Here is an 11,179-nt window from a genome sequence, read left to right on the forward strand (position 1 = left end):
ATTAACAAATATATATTAATGTTAACCTATTATATCGAGTTTGGGTTTGACACATTCCTTGTCTCGATCGCGGTTGGATAACTTTCTCTCTTTTTCATCCCTGGCCTCGAACCCATTTAAAATATCTGACCCCAATCATCGAATAATCATGGTAACAGATATATGGGTACCCATTTTCATCTATACGCTAACGGCCCTGGACGGAACGCTTGGAAACTGCGCATTCGCTGTCCAGGTCGTCATCTTCTTCGCGACAACCGTATAAACATAAGTCGAAATCTTTAATTTTTTAAAGATGAAACTTTGCGAATACTTTACCAAACTACATGATTCAAAGGCTGAAATGATCACCAAGTAATCACCCTAACTTGGTGATTATTTCTCCTATAATCATAGGTCGAATCATAGGTCGAATGATGGCATAAATGGATGAGGATCAATCGAACAGGACAAAAGAAATCAATGAAGGCTATAAATGGCTTCTCCCAGCCAAAACGAAGCAATAGAACCAGTCTCAAGGTATCAATCAAGCCTTAACAAAATCCACCGTTAAATTTTTCTTAACCTTGTAAGTTTTTTTAAAAAAATTGTTCTAAGCTTCTAAACTCGGTTTCAGATTATCCCAAAGTTTTGTATAGAGTTTAGGAGTGTTCTCCAACTCGTTGTAAGTTATCATTCATGTTATAATTCAAATTGTAAAATATAATTGAGATTTTTATATTTAGTTCATTTGATCTTCAATAGTGTTTAGTTATTTAATTTCTTGATTCAAATTTAATCCTATAATCATTTCAAAACTTTCTATCGAAATCAATTTGAACAAATCAAGATAAATAATACCCAAAATTAATTTTAAATGTTTAAAATTGGGTTTTTTTTCTTGAGTTTTAGTTCAAGACCATCCACCTTAAAAGCCTTCTAACAAATTCTAATTGATGTTTGGAGCATTTTCGAATTGATCCTAATAAATTTGAAGCAAGTTTGTCCAATAATCAAAATTTCAAAAACTAAAAATTTCAGTTCTTAATAACTTCCAGAAGTGATTGATAAACTCCAAATTCAAATCAAAACCTTAAATCTCATTTTTATCCCAAAAACTGTCGGAGCTCAGTCAACCCTTTGTTGGTTGAATTACAACTCTAGACAATGGTAAACAAGTCTTAAATGGGGAGACAAAGCTCCCCATATCCTTGGATTTGTGTTTAGAGCTTCCTAGCAAACTCACAAAACCTACCCAAGCTCCCTGTCCAACGAAGAAGAAGACCAATCGTCTTGCATCTGACCGAGAAAATTCAACCTAGCATGATTTTCGACCTAGAAAACCAGCCAGGCATTGCATACGACTACTGAAGAATTTAACCTGGCATGATTTTTGACCAAGAAATCAGCCAAGCCTTGCATCCACCGAAGAATTCAACTTGGCATGGTTTTCGATTGATAAAACCAATCAAACATCCTTCCTGACCGAGGAATTTTGCGTGCGACCGAAAACCACCTCTGTGTTGACTAGGTGCCTGTATGTGTTGACTCCGAGCCAAATCAAACCCAAATGAGCGCGTCCGACCCACCTCGCGACCCGGACACTTGACTAGTGGCATGTTAATTTGTTTGGAGTTTTTAATTTTAATTGTTTTTTTAAGAATTAGAAGATCTAAACTATTTTTAAACAATCGGAAAAGAAAAGCGATTTAAAATATTTTCATAAAAAAATTATTTTAATAAAGGCCCTTTTGAATTTAATTTTAAATTATAACATCTTAAACTGATATTTTTCAATTACTTTTCTCCATAGTTCTCGACATCAATCGCAGATTAAATAATTTGTAAAATTTTATGAAACATAGACCGTTTTTTAACGGGCACTGAGAACATAGTGCGATAGCTCTTTCCCGAGTATAATTAAACATCGAACTCAAAAGTATTTCTAAAAAAATATGTTCATACACTTGTAAATATTTTCTTGATTTAATTTTAAATCAAGTGGAACCCTATTATCAAACGACCAGCCATATCAATTTGTTGATTATTTTTTATAAAAAAATCAAATTTTAATAAAATTTGGTTATTTGAATGCAGCTTGAGATTAATTATGAAGTTTTAATACGGTAAAACGATAAAGTTAAAATACATTTTTACAAATCTTTCTAAAACAAAATTTTAAAATAAAACAAAAGAAATCAAAAACTAGATCTGAATTGATTTAGACAGTGGAACAAATATACAAACTCAACCACTCATTTAAGATTAATGGTTTTAATCAAGGCTCAAGATTTAACAGTTTAAAGTTTATTTAAGATATTATTTATGAAAGACAATAATTCTTAGAGCTATATTATAGCTAGGTAATCTAGCTTTTAATTATAAAAGAAATAAATTATAATAACTACATAATAATCTTGTTTTTATATATTAATTAAATCATACAAATTCATATAGAATAATAAATATTGTAATAGATATGAATTCTCATATATTTATTAGAATAAAAATAATATATGACTTTATAGTGGTTAATTTAACTTATTAAAACGCTCTCAGTTAAATGGATCATTATGTATTCAATATTAAAATACATATATAAAAACATTTTTTCCTTCAATTCATATTAGTTGAATATAATTTTGTATAAAGATTTTAATTAATTTTAATATATATAAAAACAGAAATTTTAATCTTTAGTTTATATTATAAAGAACATTAAAATTGGGAAATTAAATCTTTCTTAAATTATATTTTTATGAATATTTTATTTAATTAATATGTGTAATTTATAGTTATAAAGTTGCTAAATTAAATTTGTTGTAAAATAAAAAATAAATTATTTTTATTAATATTTGTAAATTATTTTACAAATAATCTTTTTCTTCTTTTTCTTCTTTTTTTCTCTTTTCTTACTTTTAACTTTAATAAATAAATACATATTTATTTATATATTATATATATTTATATTATTTTGATATATATGTTACTATTATTATATATATTTAATAAATAAAATCACCTTAATAATTTTGATATATGTTTATTTAATTAAATTATTAAAGTAAGTTATTTATATTTAAAAATGAAATTATATATATTAACTATTTATATATTTAAAATATATTAACTATATTTATAATAAATTATTTTTTTAATAAAATTAAATTAATTTCCTAATTAAATTATTCATATATTAAATAATATTTTCTTATGTAATATTATTATTAAAAAGAAAAAATATAAATATATATATATAATTCATTTTAAAATTTGAAAAAGGAATTATAAATTTGAAATTTATGAGTTGGAAATTAAAGTTTTGTATTAATATATTATATATACAATATTAATTTATTATATTTATAAAATATTAATTTATTATTTAATATTATATATATTTATTTATTATTTAATATTATATATAATATTTATATATATATATATATATTTATATATGTTACTATTATTATATATCATTAATAAATAAATAAAATCACATTAATAATTTTGATATATGTTTATTTAATTAAATTATTAAAATAAGTTATTTATATTTAAAAATTAAATTATATATATATATATATTAACTATTTATAATTTTTAATATATATTAACTATATTTATAATAAATTGTTTTTTTAATAAAAATTATTTTAATTCTTAATTATATTATTCATATATTTATATATTAAATAATTCTTTTTGTGTAAATATATAAATCAAAACATGGATTTAAAATGGTAATCTTGTCTTATTATTAAATTATTAATATTAAAGAACAAATATATATATATATATATATATATATATATATATATATATATATATATATATATACTAAATTTTAAAAAAAGAAATTATAAATATTAAATATTAATTTATTATATTATATATATTTATATTTTAATATTATATATAATATTTATATATATATATTTATTAAGTATTTATTATTTATTATTATATATATTATATTTATGTTATTTTGATATATCATTAATAAATAAATAAAATTACTATTTTAAATAATTTGATTATTTAAAAAAGTATATATAATATAATTTAAAAAGATATAACAAATTAATTTTAGTTATATATAATATTATATTATATATATATATATACTATATTTATGTTATTTTGATATATCATTAATAAATAAATAAAATTACTATGTTAATTCATCTAAATAATTTAATTATTTAAAAAGATATATAATATAATTTAAAAAGATATAAAAAATTATTTTAGTTAATAAAAAAAATAATTAAATTGTTTATTATATTTATATATTAAATATATATATATATATATTTGTTTTATTTCTTTTTAAATATTTTCATATTCTCTTGTATTTTTACATTTTTTAACAAATATTTGTATAAATAAATAAATTTATTCAATATTTATTAAATAAATACATTTATATTTATATATATATATATATATAATTTCAAATATTAATTTCAACTTTCACATATATATATATATTAATAAATCATAACTTAATTTAAAAAATGTAATATATTCTTATAAATTTAAATCATTTATTATTAATATTAATGTTTTTAATAAATAAAAATAATTTTAAATAAATTATTATATATATGGAGATTATATGTAATATTGAAGTTTTTTCAAATTAAATATTACTAATTAAATTACTAACTCATATATTAATTTAAACAAAAGCTAAAGATAGTAATATTCAAAATTAATTTTAACTTAAAAACTATTCATATTCAAAAAAATAAATTTTATATTTTTTTATAATATTATTAGTTATTTATTAATTATTTCACACATTAACATATTTTAAAATTATTATAAATTGCTTTACTGAATTTATTTTATTTTATTATAAATTATTAATTCTATCACATATGAATTTACTTGTTTACATTTAAATACTCTCCATTATTCAATATTATCTTATATATTTTATCATTTTATTTATAATACAAGACTATCTATAAAAAAAATATTTTTTAAATTTAAATCAATTTAAATATTATTTAATCTAAAATTATAGAATATTTTAATAAATTATTATTAACTAATCATTAACCGTGACACATAAATTTAATGTTTTTTATATATTTTTTTTCTTAATCAATTATATTTTTTTTAATTAATTTTTTTATTAGTTAATTTTTCAATAATATAAATTAATTATAATTATAATTATTACACCTAAACTATTAATATATATATAACTTATATAATATATTATTATTTCACAAATTTAAATATATAAATTAAATTGTGTGTATATTATACAATTTAAATATATATGTGGCAAAATATAAAATAAATTGTGTGTAAATTATATTATTTAAATATATGGATTAAAATAAATTATGTTTATAAATATAAATAAAATTTTAAAAGTTGTTAAAAAAATATAAAAATCCTACATTTTTAACCCACTCTATGTCACTTCAACTAACCATAATTCTTGATTCAAATTAGTCCGGATCTCTTCCAATTTCACTATTTGATTAGAGAGACAATTCACAATTTCTAATTCACTATTTGATTAGAGAGACAATTCACAATTTCTAACCCTATTTCATTTTTTTTTGGTCGAAAACAAGCTCCGTAACTCATGAAAGTTCACAATTTTTTGTTGGAACAAGTTTTGTAGCTTGCAAAATTTCACGATTTTTTTTACCGAAAACATACTCGCAGTTCACAAAAATGGTACGCTGTGAACATTATTTGTACGAAACAAAACCTGGATGATAATGATATACAACAAGCTCCGTAGCCCTGTGCATTTTTCAACAGTCATTCAACTCTCCATATAATAATTATTTAAGACTTCTGATATCTTATAAATTGATGATCATATAATCATTCTCTCCTTCAAGTTTGTGCTTAAAGGAAACTCTCCACAATTTTTGGAATATGTTTAAAATTATGTTAGGATTTACTAGAAAACTTCTATATCATTCATAATTCATAGGTCAGAACAAACAAATCAAGAAATTATCTAAAAACTAGGCTATTATGAACACCAAAACCTTTTATAAAGTCAATATGAATCTTCTAGAGAGAAATCATAATCAAATACTGAAATTGAAATTGGAAGAGATTTATTTGGACTCATGTAAAACAAGGATTATGATAGTTTAAGTAATAGATGGAGAAAACATTTGAGTTAAAAATGGGTCGAGTTTTTATTCTGCTTTTTTTAAACAACTCAAATCAAATTAAGCAAAACGGCGTCATTTTAATCTCCGCAACAAGGAACAGAGGATTTCGCCGTAGAAGATCTAAATTGACATATGAGCATTGGAGTTTCCGACTCAAATTTATACCTCCACTCTTTCGAGACTTTAAATAACAAATGTGAAAAATGTAAATGTTACCGTTCAAATTGTCAAATACGAATATATACCCAACTCTATGGCCCTTTCACTAGTATTACTAATCACTTGTACAAAATCTATTTACTCTATTTTGACATAATTTTATTTTTTCTGGAAAAAAAACTAACTCTATAAAAGTGGTTCTTTTTTTTCTACCTCTTTAATTCACTTGTTCCTTCTCAAATGCTTTAAATTGGTAGAATTTGAGAGCACAATATTTGGTGCTATATTAACTCAATAAAATCTTAACATTTAATGTTATTAATTTAAAAAAAAATTACCAATTAAATGTACCATCTAGTTAAATAGTACAATATTAATTCATTCAAACATAATAGTAATTAGAAAAACTGTCAAATCACAGCAATTCAAGTTGCAAAAATGATTTAATTTGCTAAGATTTTTGAAAAAAGACAATCATTGCTTGGCCAATTTATGAATTTTAAATAAATATTTTAAATAAATAAATTCATAATAAAGGTCAACACAAAATTAAATAATTATTTAAGATAATTATTGTATTTGTTAAATGCAAATTAATTAAAATAAATGCTAAATAAATAAAATAAAATAAATTGATATAAAGGTTGTACTTGTTAAATAAATTTGAATGATGTATCCATTTGATCATAAATTAATGAGTAATTATAGAGAACAGAAAAAAAAATAACAAAAAATGTAAGGGAATGATGTGTTATTTTCTGAATGGTTTGAAAATTTAATAAGAAATAGAATTTTCAGATTTTTAATCTACTCAAAGAATGACACATCATCTCCCTACATTTTCTTGTCATTTTTTTTCGCTTTTTATCATTACTTAATAAACTCTAAATTAATTATTTATATGACCTTAAAATATAAAAAAAAATAGACAAAATATATTTCATGTCTATTAAATAATTTTGTATATTTTATAGGATAAAATAAAAGTATTATCATCCCCGATTTGTCGGATATGTATAATATTTTTTATATTAAAAAATAATAAATATAGTTGTATTGCATTTATTTTACCTGCACATTTATGTTCTACTTGTTGGACATTGCAAGTTGTTATTATTAAAATTAATAAAAAAAATATATAATTAAAAAAATGTAATGTTATATAATTGTGAGACCCGGGGATTTCTTCTTCCCAAAAAAGTTGCAAGGAGAAAAATCTTTTGTTTTTGTTTTAAAAATATTTGTAAAAAAATGTATTTTATCTTTATTGTTTTAAAAATTAATAATTAATCTAAAAAATTGGATCTTAAAATAACAAAAACTATAATTTTACTAAGAAAATCACTATTTAAAAATAATTAAATTATTTATAAGACTGACTTTTGATAATAGAATCAATTAGAAACTTAATGAAGTTTGAAAAATTTTAATGGCGATTTGGTAGAGTTTGTTTCTCTTTAATGGCGAATTTGGTAGAGTTTGTTTCGTGGGTTGAGATGTGGTTCTTTACCTTCGTCTTGGCTAGGGAAAACTATTTATAACTGAGGTAAGTCGGTTGGGCTCTAAGTGGATTGAATTTGATACAAATGTCATTAATGATTTTTTTATAGATCTCTTATCCCTTTATGTCATTAATAGGCGAAATGATCATTAAGTTAGTGTGATCATTTCAACATTTGAATCATCCAACTAGGTTGAGTATTCGCGAAGTTTCACTTTTGAAAAACAAAGGTTTCGATTAATGTCCATCTGTTTGTCGCAAGGAAGAAGACGACGTGGGGACGCGGATGCGGGTCTGACGCGACGTTGGACGTTTTGTTCGCTTTTAGTGTCTTGTGTGATGTTTGTTGCCTTGGGCGTTTCGTTCGCGTTTAGTGTCTTGTGTGATCCACTAAGACGTGAAAGTATTTGGTTTCCGTTGTAGTGGGCGATGCGATGGGTCAGCATCCGTTGGATGATGGTCAACGCTATATCCAACCGTTGGATGATGGTCAACTCTAGAGTTTGTCGACATTTCAAGTCAAATACCTGTTGTTCAAAACTTAATCGATGCACACGCACTTTGATTTTCTAGTCTCAAACACCTTTTGAAATAGAGATTGAACTGGAAATAAGTTATCAAAATTAGAGGAAGAACCTAATCTTCTCTCCCTGTTGTATCAATAGAGGGTCATAATCTCGTGCGGATAATAATTTTTATATAATATCGGTAAGGTTATACAAATAACCGTTATTAATATCTTATTATATTTGTAACGTTTTTTTTATAAACATTATATATACTTTATTTAAAAAATAAAAAGAAAAGTGCGATATTTGTAAGTAACGGTATTATACATCTATGAATATATCTTTTCTATTGGTGTCTATTTTTATTTTATTTTTTAAAAAAAATATTGTACGGCTTGAAATAATATAAATAATTAATTAATTTTTTTATTTTTAAAATTTTTTTAATTAATATATGTTCATTTTTTTTTAATGATTTAAACTATAAATATTATTTTTAAATAATTATATTAAAAAACTCATGAGTTTTAAAAGTCATAAATATTAAAAACATATTTAACTTAAAAAACATAATTTCTTAATAGGTAAATATTAAGAAACATATGTAATGTAAATATTAAAAAACATATGTAACTTAATATCTATACCTTCAAATCAAAAATAAAAAAACCTAACATGAAAATTGAAAACTAAATTTATCTTAAAATATATATTTTTTTTTGAATATTTTATTTAATTAATATTTATAAGTTATAGTTATAAAGTTTTAATTAAAATAATTCCTTACCTCAATCTGTTTTTACGAAAAAATATATTTGTGATGTTTTATACAACACTCAAATACAAAATTTAAAATTATAAAGTTAAACATTTTACAAACATTTAAAATTTCTAAATTAAATTTGTTGTAAAATCAAATATATATCATTTTTATTTGTAAATTGTTAGTAAATTTTATATATATATGTTACTATTATTATATATCTTTAATATATATATTATAATTATCATATATCACTTTAATTATTTTGATATATATTTATTTAATTAAATTCTTACAGTTTAAAAATTAAATTTTATAAATATATATATATATAGAATATTAACTATTCATATTTTAATATATATTAACTATATTTAAACTAAATTGTATTTTTTAATAAAAATAATTTTAATTCTTAATTACATTATTTATTATATTTATATATTAAATAATATATATTTTTTTTGTGTAATTAAAACATAATTAAGAATTGTAATATTATTAAAAAGAGACAAAAATAAATATATTAAATATATAATAAATAAATATATTTATTTATATATATATATATATTTATAATATATATATATATATATATATTATTTAATATTATACCAGAATTATTAGTATTATATATATATATATATTATTTATGTTATTTTGATATATCTTTAATAAATAAATAAATAAAATTACTATTTTAATTCATTTATTAAATAATTTGATTATTTAAAAAATATAATATATATAATTTAAAAAGATATAACAAATTATTTTTAGTTAATAAAATAAATATTTTTTTATTATATTTATATATTAAATATATATATATATATATATATATATATATTAATATTTCATATTCTTGTTTTTAGGGAAAAATTAAATTGAAAAATGAATGAAACATTTATTAATCTGTTAAAAATATATATTTTTGTTCAAATTTATGTTATCATTCATAAATTTAATATATATATTAACTTTATTTATACCAAAAAAAAATAACTAATAATAATTTTATATTAAATTATTCATATATATATTTATTATAATTTTATAATATCTTAATACATAATAATTGAATTTGAATTATAATTATAATTAAAATTAGAGATATAATTTTAATTTTAAAATTTGATAAATTATTTAATATTATGAATTCAAAATAAAATTTCAATATAATTGAATCAATATAATTTTATAATTCTAAATTTTACTTTTTTTTTGGACCAATTTTTTTAAACAAAAATTTTTGAAAATGAACAATTCTGATGAACGATATGAAATCAATATTTTAATAATACAGATAATATATATTAAAATTATTTTTTAAACATACATAATAATAATATATATATATATAATGTTTAATTTTGAAAGTGTCTGAATTATCGGTTTGAGAGTTGTGATTAATTTAGATATATGTAATATGTGAGAATAAATGGATACGTGGGTCGGTTAACCCGCCAATAGACTTAAAACGGCTAAAAATAAAATTAAAAATGATATAAGTATGTTTTGAATTCATAACCTAACTAAACAAGTACAACTCTTTAACCAACTAGATTAATAACACTTTATATTTTTAATTGAACACAAAATTTGATAAACGCGGGACGTTGTAAAAATATAAGTTCAATTTTTTAACTAACTAATTTATATATACAATGATGTTTAATTTTGAAAAGTGTTCAGATTGTCAGGTCGAGAGTTGTGATTAGTTTGAATATATATGTGAGAGTAATGGATATTTGGGTTAGATTCTAGGTTGATCCATTCATAAATTTAAAACGGTTAAAAATAAAATTAAAAATACTATAGGTATGTTTCGAACTCGCAACCTAACAAAATAAAACAAGTTCAACTCTTAAACCAACTAGGCTAATAACACTTTATATTTTTAATGGGAAGAATGCCAATTTTACACACCAAGTTGTAAGAAGGTGTCAAATTTACTTATTAAGTATCAAAATTTCATTTATATGTATGAACTTGTCAAAAAGTGTTAAATATATTTAAAATAACAGAAATGTTAAACGGCGTTAAATTTTTTGCCACAGGTAATATGACATATTATTTATTGTTTTAAATTGACATTACTTTAATT

This window comes from Impatiens glandulifera, chromosome 3 (genome assembly GCF_907164915.1).
Source record: "Impatiens glandulifera chromosome 3, dImpGla2.1, whole genome shotgun sequence".
In the NCBI taxonomy this organism is placed as follows: Eukaryota; Viridiplantae; Streptophyta; class Magnoliopsida; order Ericales; family Balsaminaceae; genus Impatiens; species Impatiens glandulifera.